Genomic DNA, 27,753 nt, shown 5'->3' with positions numbered 1-27,753 from the left:
GTGTAGTCTCAGGTTCTGTGGGGTCACAGAAAGACCAGGGGTGTCTGAGTGTGGCAAGGCTGCCAGGTATTGGAGAGGGGAAGCTGACTGCAAAGATGGAACTGAGGAGTGAGCTCTCAGATCAGGGTTACCTTAAACTGTGATCCAAGGCACAGTCAGGGTACTACTGTTCGAGCAAGGGCCCCACAAGAGGCAGATCTGGAGAGAACCCGTCCTTACTCCTCCAGGAGGAGTGGTGCAGAAGCGCACAGCAAGAATCTGCTGGGTTTGGAGACTCCAAATGGGGCTCTGCATCAGAGACAGAAACACTCAGTCACAGCCCAGATGAGCACAGAGTGCGGCCAGAGACCAGGGAGATGGGAGGGACTGACTGCTTTTCTCTGAGGGTGCATTGAGGAGTGGGGCCCCAAGCTCTCAGCAACTCCAGGCCAGAGATTGGGAGACCACCATTTTCATTCCCATCTTCCAAAGCTCTACAGAAAACATTCAGGGAACAAGAGCTCCCCAGAGCAAACCCAAGAAGATTACTAAGCCTGGCCTCTGGGAACGGTGGTGCAATTCCACCTCAGGCAAAGACATTTCAGAATCACTGCAACTAGGCCCCTCCCCTAGATCAGCAAGAACACTCAGCCAAGACAGAGTTCACCATCAACGAGAAAAACCTACATACAGGTTTTTCTTTCTTTAAAATTTTGGGATACAATTTCTTCTAACAGATCAAAATATACCCTAAATCTAGCACATGGCTTTGTTCTAGTCTCTAGCCTGATCACAATCTCTCCTCTTTTTTATAATTCTTTTTCCAACCAATTTATCTTATCAATTCCTTTTTTACAATTTTTTAAAATTTTCATCTTTACAGTCATATTCCATCCCTTCATCATGTTTACCCTTATTTTTGTATATATATAACATTTTCTTTCTTTAAAATTTTGGGAAGAAGTTTCTTCTAAGAGACCAGAATACACCCAAAATCAAGCAGGCGGCTGTGTTCCATTCACCAGTCTAAAATATATATATATATATATATATATATATATATTTTTTTTTTTTTTTTAATTTCCTTTTCCCACCCTTCTTCTCCCCTCAATTTTGGGTCTCTTCTGATTTGGCTAGCATACATTTTTCTGGAGTCTTTGCCACCTTTTTGGTATTTTATTCTCTCATCCATATATTCTTATCTGGATAAAATGACAAGACAGAAAAACTCACTCACACACACAAAAAAATAAGAGGCAGTAATGACGGCTAGGGACCTAATCAATATTGACATTGGTAATATGTCAGAGCTAGAGTTCAGAATGATGAATATTAAGGTGCTAACTGGGCTTGAAAAAGGCATGGAAGATATTAGAGAAAACTTTCTGGAGAAATAAAATCCCTTTCTGAAGATATAAAAGAACTAAAATCTAACCAAGTTGAAATCAAAAAAGCTATTAATGAGGTACAATAAAAAATGGAGGCTCTTACTACTAGGATAAATGAGGCAGAAGAGAGAATTAGTGATATAGAAGACCAAATGAGGGCAAATAAAGAAGCTGAGCAACAGAGAGACAAACTACTACTGCACCACAAGGGGAGGATTAGAGAGATAACTGATACCATAAGATGTAACAATATTAAAATAATTGGGATCCCAGAAGAAGAAAGAGAGAGGGGGCAGAGGTATATTGCAGCTAATTATAATAGAGAATTTCCCTAATATGGCAAAGGGAACTGCATCAAAATCCAGGAGGCACAGAGAAACCCCTCAAAATCAATAAAAAATAGGTTCACACTCCATCACCTAACAGTAAAACTTACAAGTCTTAGTTACAAAGAAAAAATCCTGAAGCAGCTTGGGACAAGAAGTCTGTAACATACAATGGTAGAAATATTAGATTGGCAACAGACTTATGCAGAGACCTTCCAGGCCAGAAAGCACTGGCATGATACATTCAGAGCACTAAATGAGAAAAATATGCAGCCAAGAATACTATATCCAGCTAGGCTATTATTGAAAATAGAGAGAAAAAAAGCTTCCTGGACAAACAAAAATTTAAAAATTTGCCAACACCAAACCAGCCCTACAGGAAATATTGAAAGGGATCCTCTAAGCAAAGATAGGCCCTAAATGTAGTAAACCATAAAGGAACAGAGACAATATACAGTAACAGTCACAGGCAATACAATGGCACTAAATTCATACCCTGAATGTATGGCTAAATGTCCCAATCAAAAGAAATAGGATATCAGAATGGATTAAAAAAACAAGACCCATTGACAAGAAACTCATTTTAGACCCAGAGACACCAACAGATTTAAAGTGAGGGGGTGGAAAGCAATTTACCATGCTAATGGACATCCAAAGAAAGCTGGGGTGCCAATCCTTATATCAGATCAATTAGATTTTAAGCCAAAGATTATAACAAGAGATGAGGAAGAACACTATATCATACTGAAAGGGTCTGTCCAAAAAGGAGATCTAACAATTTTAAATATCTATGCCCCTAACATGGGAGCAGCCAACTATATAACCCAATTAACAACAAAACCAAAGAAACACATGGACAATAATACAATAATAGTAGGGTACTTTAACACCCCCACCCTCACTGAAATGGACAGATTATCCAAGCAAAAGATCAACAAGGAAATAAAGGCCTTAAATGACACACTGGACCAGATGGACATCACAGATATATTCAGAACATTCCATCCCAAAGCAACAGAATACACATTCTTCTCTAGTGCACATGGAACATTTACCAGAATACATAATATCTTGGGTCACAAATCAGGTCTCAACTGGTACCAAAAGATTGGGATCATTCCCTGTATATTTTCAGACTACAATGTTCTGAAGCTAGGACTCAACCACAAGAAGAAAGTTGGAAAGAACACAAATACATGGAAGCTAAAGAGCATCCTACTAAAGAATGAATGGGTCAACCAGGAAATTAAAGAAGAATTGAAAAAAATTCATGGAAACAAATGAAAATGAAAACACAACTTCAAATTCTGTGGCACACATCAAAGGCGGTCCTGAGAGGAAAGTATATAGTGATACAAACCTTTCTCAAGAAACTTGAAAGGTCTCCAGTACACAAACTAACCAAACATCTAAAGGAGATGGAGAAAGAACAGCAAAGAAAGCCTAAACCCAGCAGGAGATACCATAAAGATCAAGCAGAAATCAATGAAATAGAAACCAAAAGAACAGCAGAACAAATCAATGAAACTAGGAGCTAGTTTCTCTGAAAGCATCAATAAGATTGATAAATCCCTGGCCAGAGTTATCAAAAAGAAAAGAGAAAGAAGCCAAAGTAATAAAATCATGAATGAAAGAAGAGAGATCACAACCAACAACAAAGAAATACAAACAATTATAAGAACATATTAAAAATTAAAAAAAAAAAACATATTATCAGCAACTCTACAACAACAAATTTAACAATCTTGGAGAAATGGACACATTCCTAGAGACATATTACTACCAAAATTGAACAAGGAAGAAATAGAAAAGCTGAACAGACCTATAAGCAGTAAGGAGACTGAAGCAGTCATCAAAAATCTACTAAAAAATAAGAGCCAAGGGCCAGACAGCTTCCCAGGAGAATTCTACCAAACATTTAAAGAAGAATTAGTACCTGTTCTCCTGAAATTGTTCCAAAAAGTAGAAATGGAAGGAAAGTTTCCAAACTTAGTTTATGAGGCCAGCATTACTTTGATCCCAAAAGAAAACAAAGACCACAACAAAAAGGAGGATTGCGGATCAATATCCTTGATGAACAGAGATGCGAAAATTCTCACCAAAATATTAGGCAATAGGATCCAACAGTACATTAAAAAATTATACACCACGACCAGGTGGGATTTATTCCTGGGCTGCAAGATTGGTTCAACATACACAAAGCAATCAATGTGATCCAATACATTAATAAAGAAAGAACAAGAACAATACGATACTTGATATCCTCAATAGATGCTGAAAAAGCATTTGACAAAGTACAGCACCCTATCTTCATCAAAACTGCTCAAACTGGGGGTGCCTGGGTGGCTCAGTGGGTTAAAGGCTCTGCCTTCAGCTCAGGTCATGATCCCAGTGTCCTGGGATTGAGCCCCACATCAGGCTCTCTGCTCAGTGGGGAGCCTGCTTCCTCCTCTCTCTCTGCCTGCCTCTCTGCCTACTTGTGATCTCTGTCAAATAAATAAATAAAATCTTTAAAAAAAAACTGTTCAAACTGTAGGGATAGAGGGCACATACCTCAATATCATCAAAGCCATCTATGAAAAGCCCACAGTGAATATCATTCTCCATGGGGAAAAACTGAGAGCTTTTCCCCTAAGGTCAGGAACACAGCAGGGATGTCCCCTATGACCACTGCTATTCAACATGGTAGTAGAAGTCCTAGCCTCAGCAGTCAGACAACAAAAAGAAATGAAAGGCATCCAAATCGGCAAAAAAGAAGTCAAACTCTCACTCTTTGCAGAAGATAGGATACTATATGTGGAAAACCCAAAAGACTCCACTCCCAAACTGCTAGAACTCATACAGGAATTCAGTAAACTGTCAGGATATAAAATCAATGTACAGAAATCAGTTGCATTTTTTTTTTAATTTTAAATGTTATTTTATTTTGTTATTTTATTATTTTAAACCTATTATTTCAAGCCATGTAATTTGAGACAATACCTAAAACTCTACAAACTGAGGTGCCTTGAACTTTTTTTTTTTTTTTTAATCTATAAACATATATTTTTATCCCCAGGGGTACAGGTCTGCGAATCGCCAGGTTTACACACTTCACAGCACTCACCATAGCACATACGACCCCAGTATCCATAACCCCATCCCCCCTCTCCCAACCCCCTCCCCCCATCAACCCTCAGTTTGTTTTGTGAGATTAAGAGTCACTTATGGTTTGTCTCCCTCCCAATCCCATCTTGTTTCATTTACTCTTCTCCTACCCCCTTAACCCCCATGTTGCATCTCCTCTCCCTCATATCAGGGAGATCATATGATAGTTGTCTTTCTCCGATTGACTTATTTCGCTAAGCATGATACCCTCTAGTTCCATCCACGTTGTCGCAAATGGCAAGATTTCATTTCTTTTGATGGCTGCATAGTATTCCATTGTGTATATATACCACATCTTCTTTATCCATTCATCTGTAGATGGACATCTAGGTTCTTTCCATAGTTTGGCTATTGTAGACATTGCTGCTATAAACATTCGGGTGCACGAGCCCCTTCGGATCACTACGTTTGTATCTTTAGGGTAAATACCCAGCAGGGCAATTGCTGGGTCATAGGGTAGTTCTATTTTCAACATTTTGAGGAACCTCCATGCTGTTTTCCAGAGTGGTTGCACCAGCTTGCATTCCCACCAACAGTGTAGGAGGGTTCCCCTTTCTCCGCATCCTCGCCAGCATCTGTCATTTCCTGACTTGTTAATTTTAGCCATTCTGACTGGTGTGAGGTGATATCTCATTGTGGTTTTGATTTGTATTTCCCTGATGGCGAGGGATGTGGAGCACTTTTTCATGTGTCTGTTGGCCATCTGGATGTCTTCTTTGCAGAAATGTCTGTTCATGTCCTATGCCCATTTCTTGATTGGATTATTTGTTCTTTGGGTGTTGAGTTTGCTAAGTTCTTTATAGATTTTGGACACTAGCCCTTTATCTGATATGTCATTTGCAAATATCTTCTCCCATTCTATCAGTTGTCTTTTGGTTTTGTTAACTGTTTCCTTTGCTGTGCAAAAGCTTTTGATATTGATAAAATCCCAATAGTTCATTTTTGCCCTTGCTTCCCTTGCCTTTGGTGATGTTCCTAGGAAGATATTGCTGTGGCTAAGGTCGAAGAGGTTGCTGCCTGTGTTCTCCTCAAGGATTTTGATGGATTCCTTTCTCACATTGAGATCCTTCATCCATTTTGAGTCTATTTTCGTGTGTGGTGTAAGGAAATGATCCAATATCATTTTTCTGCATGTGGCTGTCCAATTTTCCCAACACCATTTATTGAAGAGGCTGTCTTTGTTCCATTGGACATTCTTTCCTGCTTTGTCGAAGATGAGTTGATCATAGAGTTGAGGGTCTATTTCTGGGCTCTCTATTCTGTTCCATTGATCTATGTGTCTGTTTTTGTGCCAGTACCATGCTGTCTTGATGATGACAGCTTTGTAATAGAGCTTGAAGTCCGGAATTGTGATGCCACCAACTTTGGCTTTCTTTTTCAATATTCCTCTGGCTATTCGAGGTCTTTTCTGGTTCCATATAAATTTTAGGATTATTTGTTCCATTTCTTTGAAAAAAATGGATGGTACTTTGATAGGAATTGCATTAAATGTGTAGATTGCTTTAGGTAGCATAGACATTTTCACAATATTTATTCTTCCAATCCAGGAGCATGGAACATTTTTCCATTTTTTGTGTCTTCCTCAATTTCTTTCATGAGTACTTTACAGTTTTCTGAGTACAGATTCTTAGCCTCTTCGGTTAGGTTTATTCCTAGGTATCTTATAGTTTTGGGTGCAATTGTAAATGGGATGGACTCCTTAATTTCTCTTTCTTCTGTCTTCTTCATGTAGAGAAATGCAACTGATTTCTGTGCATTGATTTTATATCCTGACACTTTACTGAATTCCTGTACAAGTTCTAGCAGTTTTGGAGTGGAGTCTTTTGGGTTTTCCACATATAGTATCATATCATCTGCAAAGAGTGATAGTTTGACTTCTTCTTTGCCGATTTGGATGCCTTTAATTTCCTTTTGTGGTCTGATTGCTGAGGCTAGGACTTCTAGTACTATGTTGAATAGCAGTGGTGATAACGGACATCCTTGCCGTGTTCCTGACCTTAGCGGAAAAGCTTTCAGTTTTTCTCCATTGAGAATGATATTTGCAGTGGGTTTTTCATAGATGGCTTTGATAATATTGAGGTATGTGCCCTCTATCCCTACACTTTGAAGAGTTTTGATCAGGAAGGGATGCTGTACTTTGTCAAATGCTTTTTCAGCATCTATGGAGAGTATCATATGATTCTTGTTCTTTCTTTTATTAATGTGTTGTATCACATTGATTGATTTGCGGATGTTGAACCCACCTTGCAGCCCTGGAATAAATCCCACTTGGTCGTGGTGAATAATCCTTTTAATGTACTGTTGAATCCTATTGGCTAGTATTTTGGTGAGAATTTTTGCATCTGTGTTCATCAAGGATATTGGTCTGTAGTTCTCTTTTTTGATGGGATCCTTGTCTGGTTTTGGGATCAAGGTGATGCTGGCCTCATAAAATGAGTTTGGAAGTTTTCCTTCTATTTCTATTTTTTGGAACAGTTTCAGGAAAATAGGAATTAGTTCTTCTTTATTTTTTAAAGATTTTATTTATTTATTTGACAGACAGAGATCACAAGTAGGCAGAGAGGCAGACAGAGAGAGAGGTGGAAGCAGGCTCTCCACCGAACAGAGAGCCTGATGCGGGGCTCGATCCCAGGACCCTGAGATCATGACCTGAGCTGAAGGCAGAGGCTTAACCCACTGAGCCACCCAGGCGCCCCGGAATTAGTTCTTCTTTAAATGTTTGGTAGAATTCCCCCGGGAAGCCATCTGGCCCTGGGCTTTTGTTTGTTTGGAGATTTTTGATGACTGTTTCAATCTCCTTACTGGTTATGGGTCTGTTGAGGCTTTCTATTTCTTCCTGGTTCAGTTGTGGTAGTTTATATGTCTCTAGGAATGCATCCATTTCTTCCAGATTGTCAAATTTGTTGGCATAGAGTTGCTCATAGTATGTTCTTATAATTCTCTGTATTTCTTTGGTGTTTGTTGTGATCTCTCCTCTCTCATTCATGATTTTATTTATTTGGGTCCTTTTTCTTTTCTTTTTGATAAGTCAGGCCAGGGGTTTATCAATCTTATTAATTCTTTCAAAGAACCAGCTCCTAGTTTCGTTGATTTGTTCTATTGTTTTTTTGGTTTCTATTTCATTGATTTCTGCTCTGATCTTTATGATTTCTCTTCTCCTGCTGGGTTTAGGGTTTCTTTCTTGTTCTTTCTCCAGCTCTTTTAGGTGTAGGGTTAGGTTGTGTACCTGAGACCTTTCTTGTTTCTTGAGAAAGGCTTGTACCGCTATATATTTTCCTCTCAGGACTGCCTTTGTTGTGTCCCACAGATTCTGAACCGTTGTGTTTTCATTATCATTCGTTTCCATAAATTTTTTCAATTCTTCTTTAATTTCCTGGTTGACCCATTCATTCTTTAGAAAGATGCTGTTTAGTCTCCATGTATTTGGGTTCTTTCCAAATTTCCTCTTGTTATTAAGTTCTAGCTTCAGAGCATTGTGGTCTGAAAATATGCAGGGAATGATCCCAATCTTTTGATACCGGTTGAGACTTGATTTAGGACCAAGAATGTGATCTATTCTGGAGAATGTTCCATGTGCACTAGAGAAGAATGTGTATTCTGTTGCTTTGGGATGAAATGTTCTGAATATATCTGTGATGTCCATCTGGTCCAGTGTGTCATTTAAGGCCTTGATTTCCTTGTTGATCTTTTGCTTGGATGATCTGTCCTTTTCAGTGAGGGGAGTGTTAAAATCCCCTACTATTATTGTATTCTTGTCGATGTGTTTCTTTGATTTTGTTATTAATTGGTTTATATAGTTGGCTGCTCCCACATTAGGGGCATAGATATTTAAAATTGTTAGATCTTCTTGTTGGACAGTTCCTTTGAGTATGATATAGTGTCCTTCCTCATCTCTTATTATAGTCTTTGGCTTAAAATCTAATTGATCTGATATAAGGATTGCCACTCCTGCTTTCTTCTGATGTCCATTAGCATGGTAAATTCTTTTCCACCCCCTCACTCTAAACCTGGAGGTGTCTTCGGGTTTAAGATGAGTTTCTTGTAGGCAACATATAGATGGGTTTTGTTTTTTTATCCATTCTGATACCTTGTGTCTTTTGATTGGGGCATTTAGCCCATTAACATTCAGGGTAAGTATTGAGAGATATGAATTTAGTGCCATTGTATTGCCTATAAGGTGACTGTTATTGTATATTGTCTCTGTTTCTTTCTGATCTACTACTTTTAGGGTCTCTCTTTGCTTAGAGGACCCCTTTCAATATTTCCTGTAGAGCTGGTTTGGTATTTGCAAATTCTTTCAGTTTTTGTTTGTCCTGGAAGCTTTTAATCTCTCCTTCTATTTTCAATGATAGCCTAGCTGGATATAGTATTCTTGGCTGCATGTTTTTCTCATTTAGTACTCTGAATATATCATGCCAGCTCTTTCTGGCCTGCCAGGTTTCTGTGGATAAGTCTGCTGCCAATCTAATATTTTTACCATTGTACGTTACAGACTTCTTTTCCCGGGCTGCTTTCAGGATCTTTTCTTTGTCACTAAGACTTGTCAATTTTACTATTAGGTGACGGGGTGTGGACCTTTTCTTATTGATTTTGAGGGGGGTTCTCTGAACCTCCTGGATTTTGATGCTTGTTCCCTTTGCCATATTGGGGAAATTCTCTCCAATAATTCTCTCCAATATACCTTCTGCTCCCCTCTCTGTTTCCTCTTCTTCTGGAATCCCAATTATTCTAATGTTGTTTCGTCTTATGGTGTCACTTATCTCTCGAATTCTCCCCTCGTGGTCCAGTAGCTGTTTGTCCCTCTTTTGCTCAGCTTCTTTATTCTCTGTCATTTGGTCTTCTATATCACTAATTCTTTCTTCTGCCTCATTTATCCTAGCAGTGAGAGCCTCCATTTTTGATTGCACCTCATTAATAGCTTTTTTTATTTCAACTTGGTTAGATTTTAGTTCTTTTATTTCTCCAGAAAGAGCTTTGATATCTCCCGAGAGGGTTGCTTTAATATCTTCCATGCCTTTTTCAAGCCCGGCTAGAACCTTGAGAATCGTCATTCTGAACTCTATATCTGACATATTACCAATGTCTGTATTGATTAGGTCCCTAGCCTTTGATACTGCTTCTTGTTCTTTTTTTTGTTGTGAATTTTTCCGCCTTGTCATTTTCTCCAGATAAGAGTATATGAAAGAGCAAGTAAAATACTAAAAGGGTGGCAACAACCCCAGGAAAATATGCTTTAGCCAAATCAGAAGAGATCCCAAATCGTGAGGGGGGAGAAAGGGGATAAAAAGGGGTTCGGAAAGAAAAAAAAAAAGAAACTATTAAAAAAAGAAAGCCGATAAAGAAAAAATATAAAAAGAGGGAAAAAAATATATATATATTAGATAAACTATTTAAAAAACGTTAAAAAAGAAAACAGTAAAAGTTAAAAAAATTTAGCAGAAGAAGAGAAAAAGAAAAAAATTTAAAAAGAAAAAAAAATTAAATTAACTGCAAGGTTAAAGAATCATGGGGAGAAAGCCATGAGTTCTGTGCTTTGCTTTCTTCTCCTCTGGAATTCCGCCACTCTCCTCAGTATAGAAACTGCACTCCTTGGTAGTTGAACTTGGTCCTGGCTGGGTTTCTCCATTGATCTTCTGGGGGAGGGGCCTGTTGTAGTGATTCTCAAGCGTCTTTGCCCCAGGTGGAGTTGCACCGCCCTTACCTGGGGCCGGGCTGAGTAATCCACTCGGGTTTGTTGGGTTTGCTTTCAGGAGCTTTTGTTCCCTGAGTGCTTTCAGTAGAGTTCCGGAGGGCGGGAATGAAGATGGCGGCCTCCCGGTCTCCGGCCCGGAGGAGCCGAGAGCCCGGGGCCCCACTCCTCAGTGCGCCCTCAGAGAACAGCGCCCAATGACTCCCGTCACCCTGGCCTCTGGCCACGCTCCAAGCTGACTGAGCCTGCGAACGGTTCAAGGCAACCCCGAGCTGAGAGTCACTCCTCGGCTCTGTCTCTGTAGCCGGCTTCCCCGTTTTAATACCGGTAAGCTCTGCGACACTCCGACACCCCCGATCCCTCTGCGACCCTGTGGGACCTGAGGCCGCGCTGACCCCGCCTGGGCTTCACCCCAGTTAAGCCTCTGGAGCGATGTCCCTCAGCGGAACAGACTTTTACAAGTCCCGATTTTGTGCTCCGTTGCTCCGCCGCTCGCTGGGAGCTGGCCCCTCCCCCCGCGGTCTATCTTCCCGTTGCTTTGGAGTCACTTCTCCGCCAGTCCTACCTTTCAGATAGTGGTTGATTTTCTGTTTCTAGAATTGCTGTTCTTCTTCTCTTCAATCTCCCGTTGGATTTGTAGGTGTTTGCAATCTTTAGATAAGCTATGTAGCTCATCTCCCGCTACCCGAAGTAGTCTCAGCCTGCTACTTCTCCGCCATCTTGACTCCTCCCCCCCATCAGTTGCATTTCTATACACCAACAGCAAGACAGAAGAAAGAGAAATTAAAAAATCAATCTCATTTACAATTGCTCCCAAATCCATAAGATACCTAGGAATAACCTAATGAAAGAAGCAAAAAATCTATACTCAGTGAACTATAAAGTACTCATGAAAGAAATGGAGGAAGACACAAAGAAATGGAAAAATGTTCCATGCTCATGTATTGGAAGTACAAATATTGTGGAAATGTCTATGTCACCTAGAGCAATCTACACATGTAATGCAATCCCTACCAAAATACCATCAACTTTTTTCAAAGAAATGGAACAAATAATCCTAAAATTTATATGGAACCAGAAAAGACCTCCAATAGCCAGAGGAATGTTGAAAAAGAAAGCAAAGTCGGTGGCATCACAATTCCAAACTTCATGCTCTATTACAAAGCTGTAATCATCAATACAGTATGGTAGTGGCACAGAGACACATAGATCAATGAAACAGAACAGAGAGCCCAGAAATAGACCCTCAACTTTATTGTCAACTAATCTTTGGTAAAGCAGGAAAGAACGTCCAATGGAAAAAACAAAAACAAAAACAAAAAAAAACAGTCTCTTCAACAAATGGTGTTGGGAAAATTGGACATCCACATGCAGAAGAATGAAACTGGACCATTTTTTTACACCACACATGAAAATAGACTCCAAATGGAAGAAAGACCTCAGTGTGTGACAGGAATCCAACAAAATACTTGAGAAGAACACAGGCAGCAACCTTTTCAACCTCAGCCACAGCAATTTCTTCTTAGAAACACTGCCAAAGGCAAGGGAAGCAAGGCAAAAAATTAACTATTTGGACTTCATCAAGATCAAAAGCTTTTGCACCAAACCAAAAGACAACTGACAGAATGGGAGAAGATATTCACAAATGACATATCAGATAAAGGGCTAGTATCCAAAATCTATAAAGAACTTATCAAACTTGGGGCACCTGGGTGGCTCAGTGGGTTAAAGCCTCTGCCTTTGGCACAGGTCATGATCTCGGGCTCTCTGCTCAGTGGGGAGCCTTCTCCCCCCACCACCACCTGCCTCTCTGCCTACTTGTGATCTCTGTCTTTCAATTAAATAAATAAAATCTTAAAAAAAAAAAAACATCAACTCAACACCCAAAGAACAAATAATCTAATCAAGAAATGGGCAGAGGTCTTGAACAGACATTTTTGCAAAGAAAACATCCAGATGGCCAAAAGACACATGAAAAAGTCCTCCACATCACTCAGCATCAGGGAAATACAAATCAAAACCACAATGAGATACCACCTCACACCAGTCAGAATGGCTAAAATTAACAAGTCAGGAAATGACAGATGTTGGCGAGGATGCGGAGAAAGGGGAACCCTCCTACACTATTGGTGGGAATGCAAGCTGGTGCAACCACTCTGGAAAACAGCATGGAGGTTCCTCAAAAAGTTGATAATAGAGCTACCCTATGACCCAGGAATCGCACTACTGGGTATTTACCCTAAAGATACAAATGTAGCGATCCAATGGAGCACATGCACCCGAATGTTTATAGCAGCAATGTCCACAATAGCCAAACTATGGAAAGAACCTTGATGTCCATCAATAGGTGAATGGATAAAAAAGATGTGGTATATAATTAAAATGGAATACGATGCAGCCATCAAAGGAAATGAAATCTTGCCATTTGCAACGACATGGGTGGAACTATAGGGTATTATGCTGAGTGAAATATGTCAATCAAAATAAGAGAATTATCATATGATCTCTCTAATATGAGGAATCTGAGAGGCAGGGCAGGTGGTTTGGGGAATAGGGAAGGAAAAAAATGAAACAAGATGGGATTGGGAGGGAGACAAACTGTAATCTCACAAAACCAAGGGTTGCTGGGGGAGTAAGGGCAGGGAGAGCATGGCTGGGTTATGGACACTGGGAGGGTATGTGATACGGTGAGTGCTGTGAAGTGTGTAAACCTGGCGATTTACAGACCTGCATCCCTGGGGCAAATAATACATTATAGGTTAATAAAAATAATTTAAGAAAAAAAATGTTAAAACAAACAAAAAAGAGTGAAGTACTGATTCATGCTACAACCCGGATGAGCTCTGAAAGCATGATTCTAAGTAAGAAGCCAGTTCAAAAAATATCACACATGGGCACCCAGGTAGCTCAGTCGGTTAAGCACGTCCCACTCTTGATTTTGCCTCAGGCTATGATTTCAGGTTGTGAATTTGAGCCCTGCATAGGGCTACCCGCTGGGTATGGGGGACTGCATAAGATTCTCTTTCTCCCTCTCTCCCACCCCCTCCCTACTCCCTCTCTTAAAAAAATACACATTATGTAATTCCATTTATGCAAAATGTCCAGATTAGGAAAATAAATGGGAGACAAAAAGTAGATTATTGGTTGCTAGGGGCTGGAGGCTGAGGGAGTAGAGTGTGACTGCTTAATGGGTATGAGATTTCCTTTGGGGACAGTGAGATGCTTTAAAAATAGATGTCATGGCCACACAACCCTCAAGACACTAAAAACAACTGAACTGTACAATTTAAGAGAGTAAATTTTATGATATGTGAATAAGTTCTCAATAAAGTTATTATTAAAAAACAATGCAAAGGGGCCCATAATCATGTACACATCTTTCCATTTATAAATATTAACTTATAAATGATAGTTAAATTCATCCCCAATATAAAATTCTTTATGACTAATAATGAATATTGAGAAAGAGAAATTATTAGCTATTAGAATTTAAGCACAGCACTCTGAAGATAAACACAGTTTTGAATCACAAGTCAAGGAAGGATGGATTTATCAAAGAAATGATCTCTTGCAGCTTCAGCTGTCAGCATGTCAGCTCAGGCCTACTCCCGATTATATTTCGACACCATAAAATGCCAATGTAAGTGTATGCTAGAATTCTTCTAAGTATCAAAGAATACATTAAAGAGGAGAAATAAATATTAAACACAAACTAAAGATACATGTGAAAATACCATGCCTTCAACCATAACCAGATACATATGTGCTGTTGTCACTGGATGTCCCCAAATAACCAAATATATAGGTTGGAAACTAATTTCCTCAAATATTGACAAGGAGAAGTTCTATTTAACTCAAAGAGTTGACTACTAGTAAACAGTCTCAAATAGCTATGGTTTACTGATAAGAATATCAGACTTCATGTTTGAATAGTTGGCGTTAAAAACCAGCTACACCACCTATACAAACGAAAATGATTCCTATATATTGTGCTTGCTTTAACTCTCCTGTACCTCTTTCTTTCACCTTTTTAAAAAGAATACACCTAGCACTAATATTGCTGTGAGGTATAAATGAAAATCAAATGCTGAAAGAATCTTATGTATGGTCATTTATCCATAAATAGTTATAATATCTGAATTAACTCATTTCAGAGAGTATATAATAAAAGTCATATATTAGTAAAACTATACTAAATATAATAAATACATTTCAATAATTTAGACTGCATTTTTAAAGATTTTATTTAGAGAGAGTGAGAGGAGTGCGTGAGAGTGGGGGTAGGAGTGAAGCAGACACTCTGCTTGATACAGGTCTGACAACCCTGAGATCATGACCTGAGGGGAAAGCGAGTCAGAACTTAACCAACTGAACCACCCAGGTGCCCCTAGAATCCACTTTTATATGTTGACAAGATCTAAGGATAATTCTTAGGAATACTTCTTAGTATATTATTCATGCCTTAAAGGAAGTTTTTTATATAATGAAAGAAAACAAAGAATGTGTCCTTGTTGTGCATCGCTAAAATGGCAGAAGACCTAATATACGAAACATTACTTGGAATCTTGTGATTAGGATAACAACAGAAGACTTTTGGATTCTAGCATTAACAACCAAACTTCTGTGATTTTGAAGGCCCACCAGGCACAATGAAACATAACACTGAGAAAGTAATTTTTAAACACTGAAGGAGTGACCATTTGACCATTCAGTATAGCAGTCTGGCCAAACTACAAGTAACAAGCAACGCATAACAATACAGCCCATAAATAAATACCTATGTTTCAGAAGGATTAAAACATAGTATTTGTACTTGGAGGCACCTTTTTGTTGTAATAAAACTTAAAAGGTGACTCTCTTCTTTATCTAAAATAGTTTCCTGCAAGAGAAAAAGAAAACAAAAAAATGATTCTCTCCTTTCCAGCTCAACAGAAAAAGTCACATAAATCAAAATGTCATCAGAGACTGGTAGTACTGTAATACACAGCCCATCACAGTCTTCACAGTGTCTTAAATAAGTATCACAGAGGCAAAAAGATGAAATAAAACCCCGTGAGGTTCTATACAAAACCTCTCACAGTAAATGAACAAATACCCAAGGCTGCCCTTTGGGGTCCTGTCTCTATAGGAAGAGTGAAATCACTGAAGGTAGAAGTCCATAAAACCTGACTCTGTATCTCATGGCCACTGGGGTACAACACTCCTGACAGGCAATGTCATATTATTCAATAGGAGAAATTAATAGAGAATCCTTTTTTTTTTTTTTTTTCTAAAAATCCAATTCCTTTCCCAGATACCGTTGGGTATACCTTATTATTTTTATTGTAAAGTCATTTCCAAGGAATGCCAACAGATAAACTAAGACTAAGGTCAAATGTAAAAATCTGAGTGTATGTGTTTAGAAGAACGAAAACAGTTAAAAAGATAAAGCCTCTAAGAAAAAGAGGTAACACTGTGCCTTTTGTAGCACATTTTAATTCCTTATTAGAACATTTTCTTTTATTTTAACCACAATCCTGTGCATGATTTGGCAAAGAAGGGCTATATAATATGTAATTAATATAGAAGATGGATCAGGAAAATAAACTTATTCCAAAAAGTACATACATTGAAAAGACTCGGGAATTTCATTTTAAATAGTTTTAAGAAAAATTCGAAACTAACAAATTCTCCAAGCTTAGATTTTTTTGCAGGGGTAAATATACATATGTATATTAATTTCTTGATAACTATTATCAATAAAATCAAACATAAACAGATGCATGGATGGATGGATGAATAGATAAATGAAAGAGTTTCACATTTCATTTTTTGGAAGTGATTTCACAATGTATTTGTCATGCATCAGAGTTAAAATCAGCAGAGTGGGACTCTGAGGTCTCAACTGCATTTCCTTGCTCCTACAACTGATTTTATGCTCAATTAAATTTATGAAAAACACCTTTTGTTTTGTGCTCTCAGTTACTACAGGGAGTTAAAACACAGAACTGTTGCTCTGTACAAATAATGCAAGCCATTCAGAAAAAGCACAACTCACCAACTTGAATGAATTCTCATCAGATTTTAAACAGTATTGATACAATTTGCCATGATTTGGTCTGGTTTTTATTATGTCAAAATGTGATGTATTTTAAGAAACATTTCTTAAGAATTGAGCAAGATTTTTCTAGGAGATATATTTACTGAAAATCCTCAGATGTTCAATCAATCAGAAAACAAAATGTTTCTAAGAGCCCATCCCCTACCAGCTTCAGTTTAGCCAAGTCCAAGATGTGGTATGGGTGTATGGGTCCTTACCACCTAAGCATGTGCAATGTAATTGGCGAGGCAATTTATAAAAGATATATGGGAACATCACATACATAAAAGAGAGAGAAAATAATTTATTTCCCTTAGGAATTTTGAGTTTAAATGATTCTTTAGTACCTGACCTAGGTACCTGCGTGGCTCAGTGGCTTAAGGATCTGCCTTTGGCTCAGGTAATGATCCCAGGGTCTTGGTATGAAGCCCTGAGTCAGGCTCCCTGCTCAGCAGGGATTCTGCTTCTCCTTCCTCTCTGTGTGCTCCCACTAATGTGTACACACTCTCTCTCTCTCTCTCTCTTTCTCTCTCAAATACATAAATAAAATCTTAAAAAAAAAAATACTGAAGGGCGCCTGGGTGGCTCAGTTGGTTAAGCAACTGCCTTCGGCTCAGGTCATGATCCCAGAGTCCAGGAATCAAGTCCGGCATCAGGCTCCCAGCTCCATGGGGAGTCTGCTTCTCCTGACATTTTCCCCTCTCATGCTCTCTCTCACTGTCTCTCTCTCAAATAAATAAATAAAAATCTTAAAAAAAAAAAAGTATTGGACTGATACTAATGAGTGGAGGGCAAGTATAACTTAGGGGTTCAACCTCAGATATAGAAATAGTTTTCATTTACCCAGGCCAGTGAGTCTCAGGAAAATGAGGAACTCTGTAATAAAATTCTAGGAGACACAGGGTATTTTTTATCAATGGGAATAAATTAATAGGAAGATAAAGCTTTGCAATCAGAAAGTAACTACATGGAAAAGTAAGAATGAATATAGAAAAAAATCAGTATCATTTTAAATCAGGCTACACTTCAAAGATATGCAAATATTCCTTTTTTTTGCATTTAAGACAGAATCAGACATAAAATTATATTAAATTTGAGGTAATTGGAATTGCATTCCATAAAAAGAGGTTGTATATTATGGCTCGGATTCTGTTTATGTTTTAATTTAAAAACCTTATCTTGTCTGGCTCAAGATACTTTCCTACATGCATTAGAAAAGTTTTCAATTTAGTTAAGGAAATACTGATAATCAAAACATCCATTCATGGAAGCTTTAAACGTAGGACAGTTATTTCATACGATTTAATTTGGTCAAGTTCAATATTTTTTTTTAAAGATTTTATTTATTTATTTATTTTTGACAGAGAGAGCAGGAGCGCACAAGAAAGGGAAGCGGCAGGCAGAGGGAGAGGCCCTCTGATATCATGACATGAGCTGAAGACAGCAGCTTACCCCACTGAGCCACCCAGGTATCCCTCAATACTCTTAATAGCAATGCTATAACATTCAAATTCAGTTTTTGGTTGAATTAAGAACATTTAAGTTTCTGATTTGAAAAGTTCTTCAATCATTTGATCTTAATATCAGAAAGAAAATATTTATAAAAAAAATGAGACATTCTTATTATCCTAGATTTATTTCATTAATAGATAAATCAAGCAAGTGGTAGGTATGTGTGTGTTTGTGTATAAAACTGGGGTGGGGCTAAATATCAAAGAAACTATCAAAGTAATTTAATTATTGTTCCTACAAAACTAGATTTGAGGGCTATTTTTTACTTCCACCACAATTTTCACAAATATTAGATTGAGGAAATTTAATCTGGATACCTTCTGTGAATATATATTTCTACTTGTATCACTTAAAATAGAGACTGGCCTGAGTGGCATATATGAATGATAAAAATAGATTATGCTGATTTGGTATTTATTATTTTAATTGCCCCCAACTAGCACAGAGGTTGAAATGCCAGTGGTAGCCTCAGCCAGCCTGAAGGCTACATTTTGGAAAGGATGCTTACTAGCTCTGCGACATCAGGCAAGTTAGTTAAACTAATGTGAAAAAATACAAAGGTGTGATGAATAAAAGAGATGGTGCTTAGGATATATTATTAGTAATAGCTCTTACAGTACATTAGGTAAGAGGAAGCAGCAATTTTACCTCTTATAGTTAAAAAAAAGATTTATGTTTACTGTTCTTACAGGAGAGGTCTTTGACCAAAAATTTCATAGGAATTGCCTTTAAGTGTGTATTTGTCAGCCTATAAAGAATTATCCAGGAACGCCTGGGTGGCTCAGTTGGTTAAGCAGCTGCCTTTGGCTCAGGTCATGATCCCAGCGTCCTGGGATAGAGTCCCACATCGGGCTCCTTGCTCATCAGGGAGCCTGCTTCTCCCTCTGCCTCTGCTTGCAATTCTGTCTGCCTGTGCTTGCTCTCTCTCCCTCTCTCTCTCTCTCTCTGACAAATAAATAAATAAAATCTTAAAAAAAAAAAAAAAAAAAGAATTATCCAGGGGTTCAGCAGAGAGAAATGCTGTTATTACTGGGGGAAAAAAATCCAAGTAAATATGGACCTTTTATGTTAAGACTGTTTGGGTCTTAATGATGTAATCTTTCCAATCTTACACCCCACTTCTTTCTTAAACTCCTATAATTTCATTCTTCATTTGATTACTAATGCTACTCATGGAATCCTTTTCGTCTTGCTGCTCCTACGTTTATTCTGTTAATGGATTTCCTAGTTTATTTGGTTCCATATTTTATTGTTTCTCTTTTCATTTTTTTCAAATAATTAATTCTGATTTGGTGGGACAGTCAGTTATTTCAACCAGTTCATGATGTCAGGGTCCTGAGATTGAGCCCTACCTACCTCAGATTCCAGCGTCAGTGCAGAGCCTGCCCGAGATTCCTTCTCCCTCTGCCCTTCCTGCTTGTGTTCAGGCCCCACGACCCCCTTCTCTCCCTTAAATAAATAAATAAGTCTTTAAAAATAAAAACCTACATATACACACACATTGAATTTCACCAATCTTGTTATCTCCTTTGATTGCAGTATTTCTTGCTCTCAGGCAGCTATTTTTAATTAATTTTTTATATTAAATAATGCTAGTGCATTATTTAACAAGTCAAATTAAGACTTCTGCTTTTGTCTCTAATTGAGTAACAACAACTAGGTTTATTGTCCCCTTTCCCCTGCATATGTAAATAACTAGAAAATAGGACAAACTATATGAAACATAAAACAGAATTGTTACAGAAAAGTTTTAGGGATGCCTAGGTGGCTAAATGGGTTAAGCCTCTGCCTTCAGCTCAGGTCATGATCTCAGGAACCTGGGATGCAGCCCAGCATCTGGTTCTCTGCTCAGCAGGGAGCCTGCTTCCCTCTCTCTCTCTGCCTGCCTCTGCCTACTTGTGATCTCTTTCTCATTCTGTCAAATAAATAAATAAATAAATAAATAAATAAATAAATAAATAAATAATTTTTAAAAAAAGAAAGAAAGGTTTTTAACTGGTAAAACCAAGTGTTAGAAAGAATCTGGTACAACTGGAAATTCTAGAACAAAGATTGAACAGCTACTTTACAAAACATTTTAGCAGTTTCTTAACGTCTAAAAATTAAACTAATACTGGTGAGTACTATGAATGTGTATGCCTGATGATTCACAGACCTGTACCCCTGGGCCAAATAATACATTATATGTTAAAAAAAAAATTAATACAGTGCAACAATTCCATTCCTAGGTATTTAACCCAAGAAACTGGTTCATTTCATCTAAGTTACTAACTTTGCACATAGAGTTGTTAATAAAATACTTCTATGATTCAAGGATTTATTAAATCACACATGTAAAACAGTTTGCTAGTTGTATTAGCAAAAGAACAATATGTAAAAACACTCCACAACCAGCAACTACCAATTTAAAAATGTGTTCTTAAAAGTGGTTGAAAGGTGGGGTGCCTGGGTGGCTCAGTGGTTAAAGCCTCTGCCTTCAGCTCAGGTCATGATCTCAGGGTCCTAGATTGAGCCCCCCATCAGGCTCTCTGCTCAGCAGGGAGCCTGCTTCCCCTTCTCTCTCTGCCTACTGCTCTACTTGTGATCTCTCTGTCAAATAAATAAATTAAATCTTTAAAAAAAAAAAAGTGGTTTAAAGGTCCAGCACTGTATTGCCCAAACTGTACGGAACATTGTTAGTTGTGGCACTGAGTTTTCAAAACCTCACAAACAAAGTAACATTTTTAGGTAGAACAACAATAGGAGTATGTATCCCTGTAGGTGAGGTAAAGAGGAGGGTCAGTTTCAGTGTTAGTAATCTGGCAAGACAGTGATATTAAGATTCCTAGTTTAAAAGTAAAATATTTTACAAACTGTAAATGTGAAACAAATGATTTTTACTCTTACTTACTAGAAAACTAAGGAACCCACATACTAAATTTGAATAAGGTAATAGGAAAACAAGAATGCATCTTTGCTTATCAAAAAAAAAAAAAAAAAAAACCCACAAAGTTTTACTAAAGTTCAGAAAGATTTTATAATACAGAGACCTAATGCTCATTAAGGAAGAGATAAGAAATATACTACTAAGTTAGCTATTCTTCAAAGTGAATTAAATACTCAGCTGGGGAAGAGGTGATAGGTCTAAAAAAAAAAAGAAGGAAAAGCCTTAGATAACACTGATAATACCAACCTTTCTTCATCATCTCCTGTACTTGACAGAAAATAACCTTTTAAAAATTTTACTTGTGGTACTTTTATTCAGCTTAATTATTCTGTGTACAGTGTAGCATATGTTAATCTCCACTTCATATTTTGTCAAAATACTGTCCTCATCTTTTGATCATGTCAAATATTTCACATACTCCACTCCAGTACACCCACACCGAAAAGCAGCACACTTCATTAGGGGAAACGTATGAGTAAGATTTTTGTTCAAAATCTTAACAAAGGCTAATAAACTATTTTTTTACTCATCCCCATATTTAAAACACTCATCCAGAGAATTGAGTTACACTCATTCCATTATGATATAAGAGTACAATGTGTTGTAACGAACACTGATCAACAAATCATTAAATACATTAAAATACATTTCATTAAGGAGGGTGTTTTGCTTTACATACCTGCAAACTGCCAAAAAGTGTCTCAATTTCCTAGTATCAGAAGCTACAGGCTTCTTAAAGACAAAAGTCCATAAAACAGTTTAGTGCAGTGTTTGTAGCACACAGTTCAACTTAATTCAGATGGTGTTCTGACAGCTCAATCTAAGCAAGGATAGGGACAACTGAAAAAAACTTTAAGAAGCTTGTCATTTTAGAGCTAAATTTTAATAGCATGTGAAAGTTTAAAGCCATACTTTAAATGCACAAAACTCTGGAATTTCTTTTTTTTTTTTTTTTTAAAGATTGTATTTATTCATTTGACAGAGCGAGACACAGCGAGAGACGAAACACAAGCAGAGGGACTGGGAGAGGGAGAAGCAGGCTTCCCGCCGATCGGGCAGCCGGATGTGGGCTTGATCCCAGGACCCTGGGATCATGACCTGAGATGAAGGCAGACCCTTGATGACTGAACCACCCAGGCACCCCAAAATTCTGGAATGATGGTATAGAAAAACAACCTGTAACGAAAATTTGGCACTGAATGTGAAGGCTCCACCAGTTTTGAGCGAAGTGTGAATAGGTTCCAAGAGGGACAGAGCAAGGAAATGAGAGGCTTAGCTATTTCCCAGCAGACACTTTCCCTCCCTCTTCTTGATTAGAGTGGCCAGAGACTACTGGAGAAGCTTCAACAAAACTGCCTTGAGGTGGGATAGCTAGGTGCTTCAGTGACCTTATAGCCCCTTATAGCCCAGAATCCCTCAGCCGTGGCAAAGCCCTGTGTGGCAGTGATGGGAATGATTTTCTCATAGAGTTTCCCAATTATGTCTTCATCATCTCTAGGATCAATCACGGTTCTCACTAGCACAATAAGGGTGTGGAGACAGTGGTGTTGCACTGTAAGATACCTCTTTGCAGAGATTGTTAAATGACTGAGGACTCAAAGGAAAAAAAATTTAGAATGTATCTGTTTGTGGAGAAGACAGAAGGTATAAACAATCATCATCATCTTGTCTAGCTCTATTTCATGAAGACTGATGTTTTTTCCATCTACAATAACATTGGCAACATAGGTATTAAAGAGAGTAGAGATCTATTCTCCAGGAAATGTGTTGGCTGTGTAACTGGTCAGTAGGCAAGTTTTCCTTTTATAGTCATCTCCTACCACCACATACATCAACTGATGGCCTGCACTGGGCCATTTGACAGGGCATTGCTCCAGTTATTGAGAAAAAAAGGAGGTTGGCTAGTCCAAAACCCAAGCTTCTCCTTTACCTAAACTGGCAAGTCAGATATTTAGGAACTAGCTCCTTCCTATGTAATATTGTGGTTTTGTGAGTGAAATCCCTGGACTGAGAATGGCAATCTAAAATCCCTTACAGATGTCTGACACTGAAAGTTGACTCTGTATCTTTGTGGTACAGTTCCCTCATCCATCAAATAGAGCACAGTAAGTACAGTTGTGAGTATAAACTAAGATTATATAAATGAAGTGCTAAAAATAGTACCTTTGCAGCACCTGGGTGGCTCAGTGGGTTAAAGCCTGCTTTCGGCTCAGGTCATGATCCCAGAGTCCTCTGCTCAGCAGGGAACCTGCTTCCTTCTCTCTCTCTGCCTGCTTCTCTGCCTACTTGTGATCTCTGTCTGTCAAATAAATAAATAAAATCTTTTAAAAAATAATAAATAAAAATAGTACCTTGATTTCAGTAAGTGTTCAATGAATGTAACTTACTATGAAATGAGCAATACTACAACTTCTCAATTTCTCTCCCATTTGGCCTGATACATTTATTGTCATGGATCTTCTCCCAAGAATTAGTATAGTAATAACCCCTCACAGAACAAAAGAAAAACAAAAATAAAGCAAAACAAACAAAAAATAGCAGTAACTTTGCTTAAATGGAAGTAGTTAACCCATTTGTAGTCACTAGCACCTTATAATAATATGGGAGCATTTCTGGCTTCTTCCCCAAAGGAAGGGCAGTAACATCCAAGGTTCTGCTACTTGGTTTGCAATAGAACCCTACCTAGCTCATGGGGTAGGGAACTCTGGGTGAGAACTTCAGAGACTAGACTGGGATTCATTTTTCAGGAATAAATAGCTAACATATCATTTCTCAGCAGTAACTGATTTTTTCATAAGATTATATTCATCTATCCCTGGAACATGGTTCTCTGATTAAATAACAATATGAACAAATAATTTTTGATAGAGGTTATTTCTATCAGATGTAGTTTAGACTTTGGAGAATGTAAGAGTTTGGGGACAACCCATTATTTATGTAGATATTTCAATATTATAGTGGTTGTACTCTAAGCTAGAATAGCAAATACGCAAAGCCTAATCTCTTGAGAGGACAAATGTCTCACAAAAATGGTAATAAATCCAATGATGCATAAGCATTCAAAATATTAGACAGTGAAAAAATATTCTAATCAAGCTTCTTCAAATCAGTCAAAAAGGCAAATAATGACATTTATTATCATTATATAATGCTTTGTGAAAAATGCACTTAACATGATAAATGATTTTTCAGATATAAAACCAATCCTGGTCAGGGAATCTGCCCTATTTGAGGAAAGGATTAACATACTACTACTTATACAACTAGAGTTCTAAATATCCAGTGGTATATTAAATTGTCTGTGACCTCTACAGATTAAAAAAAAAAATTTTAAATTTCTTCTACTTAAACTATATATAATGTAAATATATTATTCTTTATAAAATATGACTTAGATCTGAGCCTGATTTTCTTCAAATCCTTTAATTTTCAAAACCCTTGATAGTAAAAAGTACTTACTAAAATGTGTGTGTGCATCACTGTGAACTCTGACCTCTTAGAATCCCAGATTAAGGCAAACTAGGACATATATCACTTTGCCTTAGAATGTTTGGTGACTTTTTGATTGACTGGCACCAATTCTCCTTCATAACCACACCAAAATTTCTTATTATGATTATTTTAAAGCTTGACTTCTTAGACTATTCCACACATTTCTCTATAGCCTTTACATAAGTGCTCAGAATCAGAGTCTTTAAGTTGTATCCAAAGTTCCAGATCTGATACAAAATCCTCCAAAATTTTATTCTATTCCACTACACTATGGAAGTCAGGCAATTCTGACACAATAGAATTTTTTTAGGTCTGTATATTATAATTTCCTTAGAATACAAGTTCTAGTGTCTGGCATTTCTACAGCTGTACAGATAACAAAGAAAACCAGAAACTTTTATCTCTCTAGGATGCTTTTCTCTTGTTATTCCTTGATTCACAGCACCAGCAAGTGCAGCATTAGATACTGAATATATCACATTATCTAAATTATACAGGCTACGCCCAGAGGGTTATGAGCAATTGTGTGGTAATCTGAAACAATTAGTTTAGATGCTAAAATAAATTCCAGAAACAACAGAAAAACCTCTTGTGTGTTCACAAGTTTTATGCTTTAAAGAAAAAAATAGCCAAGTGTAAGGTGTGGGAGGATTCAAAAGCTCTTCTTCTGAGTTATTCCAATTTTGTTTCAATCTTAAGAATATTTAGGAACTGTTTAGCAATATGCATCCTACAATTCAATAGTCCTCAACAAATTCTGTTTACAGAACTAAGTAAATTACCTAGATAAATTAAAGAACAATTTTCTGATTGACTAAGAAGACATTTTTAATTACAGCTCTTTATGTCATCCAGTTATCTGGATATAACTAAATATAGTAATATATAATTATAAAGTAATATAGTAGCATAAATGATTTAAAAGTGTTGGATTTGAAATGAGAATCTCTAGAAATTTAGTCTTACATGCAATTTGTAATCCTGGTTTTCTCATGTGAGAAACGGGTGTTAACATGTCACCCAAGTGAGTATAAGCATATCACATCCATCACAGATTCATAAATACTTGGCAGACTTATGACATGAAGTCATGTGCAACCAGCTGTATCAAAAAATCTAAGGTTTTTCGGTGCAAAAAAAGATACAGAGATTAAACAATTCTTTGGAGCTAAGAGCCAACCCTCAGTCTAGACCCTTAAACTCTTAGAGTACAAAAGAAACCATTTAATTGCACACAATTTTCTGATTTAAAGAGATACACGTTCTAATTGGAAAGTTGAAAATCTCAAGGCAGGTCTGGCACTGACACACTTGGTCACGCCAAAGAGAAAGGAGTCCTATACAGTGGATGGTATCCTGCCTTTACATGGGCTTCCAGACAAGCTGCTTCTAAACTGATGCCTGAACCTTAGTCAAAGCGACCTAAATAAATTAGTGTGAAATACAAGCTTGACCATTAGAGCTTGTTTATGTGTTTGTGCTTTGTAAAGGAAGAACAAAATAGAGTGAAAGACAAAAAGCCAGGTTTCCGTGTCTCAACACTGATGACTGTGAAGCTTTCTATAGCAGTATACCTCCTCTCCCTGGACAGTCATTTAGCCCTGGACAAGAGGATGACTCTCTGAGCAAAGCTGCACAATAAGAACCACAGAAACGGTATCTGTCACAGAATAATTTGCATGGAAAAATAAATACAAGAAGGAAGCTGATAATATTGTCTCTCTCTGATGTTTTGAACTTGAAGGAATGAGTTTGTTAGGTGACACAGTATCTACAATGCTTCCACTTGTTATCTCATGCATTAGGCTATTTTTTTTTAGGTTTATTTTTTCCAATAAAGTTGTAATTCAAGTTTCTTTCTTTCTTAAAAAGAAACACTGGATAAAGTGATGGGTTGAAAAAATGCATCTAATTGAAGATGTATATTACAGTATACTAGAAATAGTATAATTATTTTCATATTAATGGAAATTGCTGCCTCCTGATTTGCATGACTTTCTGAATGCCAATACCATACTGTTTAATATATTTAAAATCAGGAAGTATGATGCCTCTTTTTTCTTCTTTCTCATCGACCTTTATTTTTAAAATGCCATTTTATATATGTTAAGTTATATTTTTGGTGTAAATGTTTAAATATTCAAAAAAGGAAATACATATGTCACATAAACTCCAAAATACAGTTATTCATCACATTCTATTTTATTTTTTAAAAGATTTATTTTAGAGAGAGATACAACGCTGTATGTACTCAAGCACATGCATGCTTGGTCTTATGAGCAGGGAGAGAAATGAGGCAGAGGGGAGACAAGAATTTCAAGCGGCCTCTGCACAGAGCATGAAACTCTTTCCTGGCTGGATCACATGACCTGAGATCATGACCTCAGCCAAAACCAAGAATCAGATGCTTAACCAAATGAGCCACCAGGCACCCCTCTACTGATCACATTTTAAACTGATTCTTATATTTTCCCTAAAGGAGAATCTCTCCTCTCTCTTTTATACACACACACACACATACACACAGCTTACCAAAATATAGGATAATCTCACTATATACATATAACAGCATAAGCTGTATTTTGTTCATTGGAATATATAAGGATTGGGTAACAGAATATTCTTCAGGACCATGGAAACTTTTAATTATGTATTGGTATCAGTACATTACAATTAGCTGAATTTCATACTGACAGAGATTTCGGGTAGTTTCCAAATAATCTCAATTATAAACAGTGCTGTAATTTCTGTTCCTCTAATGGATATGTAACTTCATCTTCTTGTCCCTCTCTTCCAGTGTCTTAAATACCAAAGATAAAAAGAAAATAGAGGGACTCCTGGGTGGCTTCATCATTGGTGTCTGCCTTTGGCTCAGGACATGATCCCAGGTACTGGGATAAAGCCCTGCATCGGGCTCCCTGCTCAGTGGAGAGTCTGCTTCTCCCTCTAACTCTACTTTGTCTGTCATGAATAAATAAATAAATAAAATCTTTAAAAAAAAGAAAAAAAAAGAAGCAAAACTATAGGTATATGAGTTTCTCCTGGCAACTTTGGTGGCAAGGACTACTCTCACTATTCCCGTATCTAGTTTCTTCTTGGACAAGAGGAAAGTATGGGAGCAGAGCAGGAGAAGCTGTCTATTCCATGCTGCTTTTGTTGCATTGTAGCTATAGAGGGTTTTGTTTTTGTTTTTATTTTCTTTGTCTTGAATTTAC

This window comes from Lutra lutra, chromosome 3 (assembly GCF_902655055.1).
Source record: "Lutra lutra chromosome 3, mLutLut1.2, whole genome shotgun sequence".
Taxonomy (NCBI): domain Eukaryota; kingdom Metazoa; phylum Chordata; class Mammalia; order Carnivora; family Mustelidae; genus Lutra; species Lutra lutra.
This window is presented reverse-complemented; position numbering follows the sequence as displayed.